The sequence below is a fragment of the Oncorhynchus mykiss genome, chromosome 22, assembly GCF_057628025.1.
Source record: "Oncorhynchus mykiss isolate SJ-2025 chromosome 22, ASM5762802v1, whole genome shotgun sequence".
Lineage (NCBI taxonomy): Eukaryota > Metazoa > Chordata > Actinopteri > Salmoniformes > Salmonidae > Oncorhynchus > Oncorhynchus mykiss.
In genome coordinates this window covers 8,528,864-8,539,288 of record NC_143043.1, presented here as the reverse complement: position 1 = coordinate 8,539,288, position 10,425 = coordinate 8,528,864, and the positions used below count along the sequence as shown (strand labels likewise).

At 42.3% G+C, this 10,425-nt stretch overlaps 1 long non-coding RNA gene across 1 annotated transcript; it reads left to right on the top strand.

The window, feature by feature from the left end:
* The first annotated feature begins 3,286 nt into the window (after nt 1-3,286).
* LOC149972791 (uncharacterized) lies at nt 3,287-10,189 on the top strand. The gene is made up of 2 exons (XR_016490729.1): nt 3,287-3,353; nt 9,493-10,189. It is a non-coding gene; the product is annotated as an uncharacterized LOC149972791 (long non-coding RNA).
* The last annotated feature ends 236 nt before the right edge of the window (nt 10,190-10,425 follow it).

The window sequence follows — 10,425 nt, the reverse complement described above, 5'->3', positions numbered from 1 at the left end:
TATTCATATTGTAACAACATTTGGTACACATGTTACAAACTGTCAAGACTCAACATACAGTATATAAGCACATTCATATCAACCACATTGTGGAGATATCACAGGCACATGTTTTGTTACTATCAGTATACTATTGTTTGAATTGTTGTCACTAATTGGCCGGAGAGGGAGCTGCATCATTTGTGGTAGACAACATGTTTACTGTTGCCTTGTTAAGGATAGCTTGGCTATCAACTTCAGAATTTCAAAACTAACAAGCTGGTTTTTGGTTAGTTTAGGTCTCTTTTTTAGAAAGGGTTTCTCTGGTTATCTTCAGAGTCTGAAACTATGTGAAAGTGACCATGTGACTCGCAAGGGAAATATATTGGCTGGCTGGGAATCACCGGATTTATTTCGGACAGACAAAATAAACCAGCTGACAGCTAGGGGAATGAAGGCCTGATTATTCCCATATACCCACACCTGAGGCTCCCACAGAGACACACACACACACAGTGGAATGTGGTGACTTGTTTGTACCCGCAATGCTCCAATTAAGCTCTCCTTGGCCACACACAGAGACACTTCTGAGATACTGAAAATACACTGTTACGGATACAGGTATCCTGTGTGTGTATCCTGTATTCTTTTCTCTCCTTCTCCCCTCACAGGTAAAAATCATCACTCCCCAATCAGTCACCAATCAATCATCAATCAGAAGACACACCTCCTGTTTCCTACCCAATCACATTTCCTTTCCCTTGGTTTAAAAACCCTGTCAGTTGTTTGCTCTAGAGCTCAATCTCTCTGTAAATCTCTCTGTTTCACTCTCTCTTTTGTTTTTGGTTATGGTGTTTGTTTGCTGGTGGGAAAAGGGGGAAACAAGACAAGTCGCCCATGGGCATACACTACTCGTAGGTAAACTTTGTTTAAATACACTAGTTAGAACTGGGCGGACCACCCACTGTATTTTTTTGGTTAGTTAGCTGTTGTTGAAATAGGCTAGTCTAGCTTAGGGGTGTTTTTTAATACTTATTATTTCTTTCCTTGGGTCCAGTTCAGCCCCTTTTCCTGCTCCCCCCCATTACCGTGTGTTTTCCAATAAACCCTGAGTTTGACGGTAGATTTCAGTTGTCGTGGTTATTTCGTTCTCACTTTTACTTTGTCACTATTTTAAATTGCATGTGTTATGTTACTGGTCTCATTACCATCTCCCCCTAGACTGTCGGGCCAAAAGGGATTCGTAACACACTACATGGCCAAAAGTATAGTATGTGGATATCTGCTTGTCAAAAATCATATTCCAAAATCATGGGCCTTGGTCACCCCTTTGCCCCTTTGCTGCAGCCTCCAGTCTTCTGGGAAGGCTTTCCACTAGATGTTGGAACATTGTTATGGGACTTGATTCCATTTCCCGAACTGTTAGAAGCACAAAGTTAGAAGCACAGAATCGTCTAGAATGTCATAGTATGCTCTAGCATTAAGATTTCCCTTTAATGGAACGAAGGGGCCTAGCCCGAAACATGAAAAACAGCCGAGACCATTATTGCTCCTCCATCAAACTTCACAGTTGGAACTATACATTCGGTTAGGTAGCGTTCTCCTGGCAACCGCCAAACCCAGATTTGTCCGTTGGACTGACAGATTGTAAAGTGGAAACAGAGAATGTGTTTCCACTGCTCCAGAGTCCAATGGCGGCGAGCTTTAGGCCACTCCAGCCGAAGCTTGGCATTGCGCATGGTGATCTTAGGCTAGTGTGATGTTGTTCAGCCATGGAAACCCATTTCATGAAGCTCCCAACAAACAGGTTATTGTGCTGACATTGCTTCCAGAGGCAGTTTGGAACTTGCTCGGTAGTGAGTGTTGCAAACGAGGTCCGACAAGTTTTACGCACTATGCTCCTCAGTACTCAGTAAACGTGTAATATCTGGAAATGTAGCTAGCTATCTCACCTGAGAAATGTTTTAATTTTTTTAATTTAACCTTTAACTAGGCAAGTCAGTTAAGAACAAATTCACATTTACAATGACTGCTAACCCCGGCCAAACCCTAACCAGGGCGACACTGGGCCAATTGTGTGCCGCACTATGGACTACCAATCAAGCTTCTCCATGTCATGGATGCCCTTAGTTTAGTGTAATCCGGAGATAGGTGTTTTCTCCATATCCTTAGCGATCATACTCTAATTCAACTGATTTCAAAACTCTGTCCTCCAGAAAGTGGAGAGCAACACAGATGCAGCTCTACTAAGCAATATATATATTTTTAAAGCGGCGTTGGACAGGATTACCTACACATACTAACCAGCTCAAATAGACTTACTATATGGAAGCTTACTATATGGCAGACCAACCCGAACTCTCTGTATGTCATTATCTCAGCCAATCATGGCTAGCGTATTTACTCATGCCATAGAATTTTGTTAAGGCACATGAAAGTTCACATGTTCCAGAATGCATTTCTGCCAAAAAACACATTTAGATTATTTTCTTAAAGATGACATTTCAATGCTTCTTGGGTGAAGTAGTGACTCGCGACATACGCCTAGTTTCCTGACACGGGTCACACATTTGAAGGGGTGTCCACATGCCTCAGTGTAGATTCTGAATATATTCTACAACGTATCTCAGACACAGCCAGTGGTTGGTCTACTTCCGTCACAGACAGACACTAAATGTCCCATTTCCAGCAGCAGTGCTTTCATCTCCTTCCAATGGGTAGAATAGATTTGTTGTCCCTACAGATGAATGATGAAAGTGTTTGTTTTCCTTGTACACCGACATGAAAAGGTATGGTGTTTTTTTCTCCACATAATTTGATTTCCCTCTTTCCATGTTTATTATATAATCCCATTCAAATTGGTGTGGAGATTTTGAAAATATTTTAAAAGTTTATTTCAAGGACCCTTATGAAGGATATTAATCATGAATATCATTACTCATCTTCATCTCTTGTATCAATGGGGAAATCAAATCAGCTCATGTAAGAATGTATCAGTTTGCATTTGACAAAACATTGTAGTAGTGGGAATAAAAGAGAATCAACAAACTCCATCCATGAATTCAAATGTTTCAGTAATTTGATAACAATCTCAATTACTGCTATTAGCATTGGCTATTTCTAATTTATGGGTCCCACCAAATCCCATTCTTACTTTGACACCTCACACCCGTTTGTGGCAAACCTCTTCAAGGTTAGGAGCGTTTGTCACAAATTAAGTAGTAAACTGTCACCAAATCACCCAAGAATGAGAGTTCTTTCGAACAGGACAGTACCTGTGTGTTTGTTTCTCCGTCCTGGTCCACCCAGGCCGTAGGCGAGGTCAAGGATAGCAGAGATCGGTTCTCGGTAGGTCCAGGTCCAAACGCCAACAGGTAAGTCCAAAACAATCCAGCTCATACATGGTAAATCCAGCCAATCTCTATTGTCTCTTTCTCTATTGTTCATAGATCCTTCCAGCACTCTCTCTCCCTCTTCCTGGTTTTTCTTGACCCTTTATCTGTGGGTCGGCTCCATCTTCTGAGGGTTCCCCTTGCTTCTGGGACTTGTAGTTTTGGCGGTCGGCCATTTTGTGATCTGTAGTTCTGACAGGGGTGGCCATTTTAGTGTTCGGGCAGAGCCCGTTTATTAGTTCTGCTCTCACATATCTGCCATTTATCACTCAACCCCCTTCTTTGCCACATTATACAGTTGGTCAATGGTTATACAGTTTAGCCAAATACATTTAAACTCCGTTTTTCACAATTCCTGACATGTAATCCTACTAAAAATCCCATGTCTTAAATCAGTTAGGATTACCACTTTATTTTAAGAATGTGAATTGTCAGGATAATAGTAGAGAATTATTTCAGCATTTATTTATTTCATCACATTCCCAGTGGGTCTGAAGTTTACATACACACACTCAATTAGTATTTGGTAGCATTGCCTTTTAAATTGTTTCACTTGGGCCCAACGTTTCGGGTAGCCTTCCCAAAATAAGTTGGGTGAATTTTGGCCCATTCCTCCTGACCGAGCTGTTGTAACTGAGTCAGGTTTGTAGGCCTCATTGCTTGCACACGCTTTTTCAGTTCTGCCCACAAATGTTCTATGGGATTGAGGTCAGGGCTTTGTGATGGCCACTCCAACACCTTGACTTTGTTGTCTAAGCCATTTTGCCACAACTTTGGAAGTATGCTTGGGGTCACTGTCCATTTGGAAGACCCAATTGCGACTAAGCTTTAACTTCCTGACTGATATCTTGAGCTGATGCTTCAATATATCCACAATTTTACTTCCTCATGATGCCATCTATTTTGTGACGTGCACCAGTCCCTCATGCAGCAAAGCAACCCCACAACATCTCCCACCCCAGTGCTTCATTTTCCTCAACATAACGATGATCATTATGGCCAAACAGTTATATTTTTGTTTCCTCACACATTTCTCCAAAAAGTACAATCTTTGCTCTCATGTGCAGTTGCTAAACTAAGCCTGGTTTATTTATGGCTGTTATGAAGCAGTGGCTTCAGCCTGAAAGTCCGCTCAGCAAGGACATATCGATATCGGACTCGTTTTACTGTGGATGTAGATACTTTTGTACCCGTTTCCTCCAGCATCTTCACAAGGTCCTTTGCTGTTGTTCTGGGATTGAAAAAAAAAATTGTGGAGTGATTGAAAAACGAGTTTTAATGACTCTAACCTAATTGTATGCAAACTTCTGACTTCAACAGTATATTATATCAATTTACTGCACAACCCATTGTTTTCTTCTAGATAGTCACAGATTATATTTTCATCTCAAAACATTACACAATATTTCTCACATTAATCGATTGTCTGCTCTCGATCAATATGATAAAACATTTCTTGAAGATCAACATATCATGTGCAATATATAGAAGGAAGACGCCATTTCCGGTCACAACTTGCAGACTTGTTTACGTGTTGCTGTGCGTTGTGTTGCCAACCTATTTTGCTACCTGACAACTTTACGGTTTTTACTTTTTAATTACCGTTTATATTTGGGGTTTTTTTCCTCAACTTTTTCACTCCGGACGCTTTATCTGGACATGGTTCGTCAGGACCTCCAACAGCGGAAGCTAAGTAGTAACATTAACATGATGCCTTCTCATTGCAGTCACTGTACTCATAATATACAGGAGAACGATCGCCTTACGGCGAGGATAGCTGTGCTACAAGCCCAGCTTCAGACGCAATCGTTAGGCAAGGGTAATTTCAGTGTAGGAAAGGATGAAACAGCGTCTGTGCCACCAGTAAGTACAGATAGTAACGTTAGTATAAATCCCCTCACACGGTTTTCCCCATTAAGCAGCAAGTCAGAGTCAGAGGCCGAGCCTTCTCTTGTCTCTGCTCCTCCCGTTACGGGGTCTGAGACGCCGAAGCTTCCCACCATTAGCTCTGACAAATTGAAAACTCTAGTCATTGGCGACTCCATTACCCGCAGTATTAGACTTAAAACGAATCATCCAGCGATCATACACTGTTTATCAGGGGGCAGGGCTAACGACGTTAAGGCTAATCTGAAGATGGTGCTGGCTAAAGCTAAAACTGGCGAGTGTAGAGAGTAAAGAGATACGGTATTGTTATCCATGTCTGGACCAACCATGTTAGGATGAAACAGTCAGAGATCACCAAGCGCAACATAGCTTCAGCGTGTAAATCAGCTAGAAAGATGTGTCGCATCGAGTAATTGTCTCTGGCCCCGTCTCAGTTAGGGGGAGTGATGAGCTCTACAGCAGAGTCTCACAACTCAATCGCTGGTTGAAAACTATTTTCTGCCCCTCCCAAAAGATAGAATTTGTAGATAATTGGCCCTCTTTCTGGGACTCACCCACAAACAGGAGTGACGGACTCCATCCTAGCTGGAGGAGTGCTCTCATCTTATCTACCAACATAGACAGGGCTCTAACTCCTCTAGCTCCACAATGAAATAGGGTGCAGGCCAGGCAGCAGGCTGTTAGCCAGCCTGCCAGCATAGTGGAGTCTGCCACTAGCACAGTCAGTGTAGTCAGCTCCGCTATCCCCATTGAGACTGTGTCTGTGCCTCAACCTAGGTTGGGCAAAACTAAACATGGTGGTGTTCGCCTTAGCAATCTCACTAGGATAAAGACCTCCTCCATTCCTGTTATTATTGAAAGAGATCATGATTCCTCACATCTCAAAATAGGGCTACTTAATGTTAGATCCCTTACTTCAAAGGCAATTATAGTCAATTAACTAATCACTGATCATAATCTTGATGTGATTGGCCTGACTGAAACATGGCTTAAGCCTGATGAATTTGCTGTGTTAAATGAGGCCTCACCTCCTGGCTACGCTAGTGAACATATCCCCCGTGCATCCCGCAAAGGCGGAGGTGTTGCTAACATTTACGATAGCAAATTTCAATTTTCAAAAAAAAAAATGACGTTTTCGTCTTTTGAGCTTCTAGTCATGAAATCTATGCAGCCTACTCAATCACTTTTTATAGCTACTATTTACAGGCCTCCTGGGCCATATACAGCGTTCCTCATTGAGTTCCCTGAATTCCTATTGGACATTGTAGTCATAGCAGATAATATTCTAATCTTTGGTGACTTTAATATTCACATGGAAAAGTCCACAGACCCACTCCAAAAGGCTTTCGGAGCCATCATCGACTCAGTGGGTTTTGTCCAACATGTCTCTGGACCCACTCACTGTCACAGTCATACTCTGGACCTAGTTTTGTCCCATGGAATAAATGTTGTGGATCTTAATGTTTTTCCTCATAGTCCAGGATTATCGGACCACCATTTTATTACATTTGCAATTGCAACAAATCATCTGCTCAGACCCCAACCAAGGAACATCAAAGTCGTGCTATAAATTCACAGACAACACAAAGATTCCTTGATGTCCTTCCAGATTCCCTCTGTCTACCCAAGGATGCCAAAGGACAAAAATCAGTTAACCACCTAACTGAGGAACTCAATTTAACCTTGCGCAATACCCTAGATGCAGTTGCACCCCTAAAAACTAAAAACATTTCTCACAAGAAACTAGCTCCCTGGTACACAGAAAATACCCGAGCTCTGAAGCAAGCTTCCAGAAAATTGGAACGGAAATGGCGCCACACCAAACTGGAAGTCTTCCGACTAGCTTGGAAAGACAGTACCGTGCAGTATCGAAGAGCCCTCACTGCTGCTTGATCATCCTATTTTTCCAACTTAATTGAGGAAAATAAGAACAATCTGAAAATCCTTTTTGATACTGTCGCAAAGCTAACTAAAAAGCAGAATTCCCCAAGAGAGGATGGCTTTCACTTTAGCAGTGATAAATTCATGAACTTCTTTGAGGAAAAGATCATGATTATTAGAAAGCAAATTACGGACTCCTCTTTAAATCTGCGTATTCCTTCAAAGCTCAGTTGTCCTGAGTCTGCACAACTCTGCCAGGACCTAGGATCAAGAGAGACGCTCAAGTGTTTTACTACTATATCTCTTGACACAATGATGAAAATAATCATGACCTCTAAACCTTCAAGCTGCATACTGGACCCTATTCCATTTAAACTACTGAAAGAGCTGCTTCCTGTGCTTGGCCCTCCTATGTTGAACATAATAAACAGCTCTCTATCCACCGGATGTGTACCAAACTCACTAAACGTGGCAGTAATAAAGCCTCTCTTGAAAAAGCCAAACCTTGACCCAGAAAATATAAAAAACTATCGGCCTATTACGAATCTTCCATTCCTCTCAAAAAAAATTGAAAAGACTGTTGCGCAGCAACTCACTGCGTTCCTGAAGACAAACAATGTATACGAAATGCTTCAGTCTGGTTTTAGACCCCTTCATAGCACTGAGACTGCACTTGTGAAGGTGGTAAATTACCTTTTAATGGCATCAGACCGAGGCTCTGCATCTGTCCTCGTGCTCCTAGACCTTAAGTGCTGCTTTTGATACCATCGATCACCACATTCTTTTGGAGAGATTGGAAACCCAAATTGGTCTACACGGACAAGTTCTGGCCTGGTTTAGATCTTATCTGTCAGAAAGATATCAGTTTGTCTCTGTGAATGGTTTGTCCTCTGACAAATCAACTGTACATTTCTGTATTCCTCAAGGTTCCGTTTTAGGACCACTATTGTTTTCACTATATATTTTACCTCTTGAGGATGTTATTCGAAAACATAATGTTAACTTTCACTGCTATGCGGATGACACACAGCTGTACATTTCAATGAAACATGGTGAAGCCCCAAAATTGCCCTCGCTAGGAGCATGTGTTTCAGACATAAGGAAGTGGATGACTGCAAACTTTCTACTTTTAAACTCGGACAAAACAGAGATGCTTGTTCTAGGTCCCAAGAAACAAAGAGATCTTCTGTTGAATCTGACAAATAATCTTAATGGTTGTACAGTCGTCTCAAATGAAACTGTGAAGGACCTCGGCGTTACTCTGGACCCTGATCTCTCTTTTGAAGAACATATCAAGACCATTTCAAGGACAGCTTTTTTCCATCTACGTAACATTGCAAAAATCAGAAACTTTCTGTCTAAAAATGATGCAGAAAAATGTATCCATGCTTTTGTCACTTCTAGGTTAGACTACTGCAATGCTCTACTTTCCGGCTACCCGGATAAAGCACTAAATAAACTTCAGTTAGTGCTAAATACGGCTGCTAGAATCCTGACTAGAACCCCAAAATTTGATCATATTACTCCAGTGCTAGCCTCCCTACACTGGCTTCCTGTCAAGGCAAGGGCTGATTTCAAGATTTTACTGCTAACCTACAAAGCATTACATGGGCTTGCTCCTACCTATCACTCTGATTTGGTCCTGCCGTACATACCTACACGTACGCTACGGTCACAAGACGCAGGCCTCCTAATTGTCCCTAGAATTTCTAAGCAAACAACTGGAGGCAGGGCTTTCTCCTATAGAGCTCAATTTTTATGGAATGGTCTGCCTACCCATTTAAGAGACGCAAACTCGGTCTCAACCTTTAAGTCTTTACTGAAGACTCATCTCTTCAGTGGGTCATATGATTGAGTGTAGTCTGGCCCAGGAGTGGGAAGGTGAATGGAAAGGCTCTGGAGCAACGAACCGCCCTTGCTGTCTCTGCCTGGCCGGTTCGCCTCTTTCCACTGGGATTCTCTGCCTCTAACCCTATTACAGGGGCTGAATCACTGGCTTACTGGGGCTCTTTCATACCGTCCCTGGGAGGGGTGCGTCACTTGAGTGGGTTGAGTCACTGATGTGATCTTCCTGTCTGGGTTGGAGTCCCCCCCCCCGTGCTTTGGCAAAGTGGGTGGGGTTATATCCTTCCTGTTTGGCCCTGTCCGGGGGTGTCCTCGGATGGGGCCACAGTGTCTCCTGACCCCTCCTGTCTCAAACTACTGCAGCATAAATACTGGAGGCTATGTGTCGGGGGGCTAGGGTCAGTTTGTTATATCTGGAGTACTTCTCCTGTCCTATTCGGTGTCCTGTGTGAATTTAAGTGTGCTCTCTCTAATTCTCTCTTTCTCTCTTTCTTTCTCTCTCTCGGAGGACCTAAGCCCTAGGACCATGCCTCAGGACTACCTGACATGATGACTCCTTGCTGTCCCCAGTCCACCTGGCCATGCTGCTGCTCCAGTTTCATCTGTTCTGCCTTATTATTATTGGACCATGCTGGTCATTTATGAACATTTGAACATCTTGGCCATGTTCTGTTATAATCTCCACCCGGCACAGCCAGAAGAGGACTGGCCACCCCACATAGCCTGGTTCCTCTCTAGGTTTCTTCCTAGGTTTTGGCCTTTCTAGGGAGTTTTTCCTAGCCACCGTGCTTCTACACCTGCATTGCTTGCTGTTTGGGGTTTTAGGCTGGGTTTCTGTACAGCACTTTGAGATATCAGCTGATGTACGAAGGGCTATATAAATACATTTGATTTGAAGACAAATTTTGTAGATGTATTTAAGAAATGTTTATAATTCTGGATCAATTGTATGTTTTCAGATTAGCAGACAGGCCTAAAGCAACAAACTTTGAGGGATAAACTTTCTCCAGCTTTGATGTCAATCAAACAATTCTCTTTCACTGTTCAACAATACTTATAATACAGATCAATATCTACCATGTTTTTTGGAGCCCATCAAAGGTTGATCTTCCAGATAGATTTAATTCAGGAGGACAAGAGAAGCTGTGATGGCAGATGTCAACGATCTTGAATAAAAACAATTTAAAATACAATAGACATTCAAAGCAGAAGGGGGTGATTTTTTTTGTTTATCAGTCAGTAGTTCTTGGAGTTAGGACTACAAAAGTCACATTACTGCTGCAAACATCCATCATTGTACTCTAAAAATCACAGTTAACTGCAAAAGTTAGATTTGACTTCAAATTCAATATTGGTGTACAATTTCTACTGAAAATGTCAAAGGGATGTCACTGTCACTCTATTTGTTGAATGAACCCAATACCAACAGAAGTGATGGCTG